At 40.5% G+C, this 1,471-nt stretch overlaps 1 non-coding gene across 1 annotated transcript; it reads left to right on the top strand.

Moving 5' to 3' along the window:
- The first annotated feature begins 227 nt into the window (after nucleotides 1–227).
- Trnar-ucu (transfer RNA arginine (anticodon UCU)) lies at nucleotides 228–301 on the top strand. The gene has a single exon. It is a non-coding gene; the product is annotated as a tRNA-Arg (tRNA).
- Nucleotides 302–1,471: the final 1,170 nt, after the last annotated feature.

The following is a 1,471-nucleotide window of genomic DNA, read 5'->3' as shown; positions in this document are numbered from 1 at the left end:
ATGGAAGTTGGCCATGCATTGTGGTTCATGCTTGTAATCTCAGCTGCTTCAGAGGCTGAGATAGGAGGATCCTGAATTTGAAGTCAGTCTCAGCAATGGTGAGAAGCTAAGCAACTCAGTGAAAACCTTTCTTTAAGTAAAAATAAAAAAAACAAGGTTAGGGATGTGGCTCAGTGGTAGAGTGCCCATGACTTCAATCCCTGGTTTTGCCTCCCAAAATATGGGACTGGGGATATAGCTCAGCTGGTAGAGTGCTTGCCTTCTAAGCATGAGGCCCTGGGTTTAATTCCCAGTACCACAAAAAAAAAAAAAAAGGAAAGAAAGAGAGAGATTGATCTTTCATGTAGTTTGAATTCAAGTTAGTCCCACTTTTATTTTCCTGCCACACCAGAGAAAGGTGTTTACTGAAATCTTTGGAATGTTTCTATGGTTCAGGGCCATTTTAATAAAAAGGTCTTACATATGAAAATATGAATTGAGGACCTTTATTGGGACACATAAACTACACTACCTCATTTAGAAGAGATTAATTCTTTTTAATGTCACCTAATTTTATTCTGCTTTATTCATATGTAAAAAGCTCGGATTGTTGGTAAAGATGGTACCTGGAGGGGCTGAGAATGTGGCTCAAGTGGTAGAGCACTCACCTGGCATGTGTGCAGCCCAGGTTCCATCCTCAGCACCACCTACAAACAAAGATGTTGTGTCCGCTGAAAACTAAAAAAAATAAAAATTAAAAAAAATTCTCTCTCTCTCTCTCTCTCTCTCTCTCTCTCTCTCTCTCTCTCTCTTAAAAATAAAGATGGTGCCTGGAGCGTTTCTCTTCCAGGAGCTCAGGTCCATGACACTGAATGGCACGAACTTTTAATGGCACACCTCCAAATCCCCAAAGTGGCGTGAACTCTCAGCCAATAAAGAAGTAAGAGCCCACTCCCCGCTGCTCCTCCTCAGCCATGTTGAGCTCATAAATATCAACACCCTCTCCTTCTCCCTCTCCCCATCCCCCTCCCCCTCTCTTCCCGCTTCCCTCTCTCTTCTTCTCCCTTCCCCCTTCTCTTCTGTGACAGGCCTCTACAGTCCTGCTTGTAGAGTTTATGGAGCTTTTTCCGCCATTCCTACCCAGATGATAAATCAAATCTTTTAAAAATGCTCTCTAGTTCTTGAAGGAAAATGAAAGGAAATATGGGAAAATAGTCATTGATATTGTTGAAAGTGGAGTTTTGAGATGAAACAAAATTTCTCACTTTGCCAATTGCATCTGGGTGCTTGTCTCACAAATTTTGAAGAATAAAATCTATTTATTTAAGCAAGCCAAAATAGAACTCCCACCATGTGGGATGGGGATTGATACCAGACAAACTCATTTTTGTGTGCCATCTTAAAAGTTTACAGATGTTTTTCAGCAGACATGGAAAAATTTTATTTAAAATAGGTTTTAGAAAAGACATCCTGACTACCATATGAGTTCATT

This window comes from Urocitellus parryii, chromosome 11, assembly GCF_045843805.1.
Source record: "Urocitellus parryii isolate mUroPar1 chromosome 11, mUroPar1.hap1, whole genome shotgun sequence".
NCBI lineage: Eukaryota > Metazoa > Chordata > Mammalia > Rodentia > Sciuridae > Urocitellus > Urocitellus parryii.
This window is presented reverse-complemented; position numbering and strand designations above follow the sequence as displayed.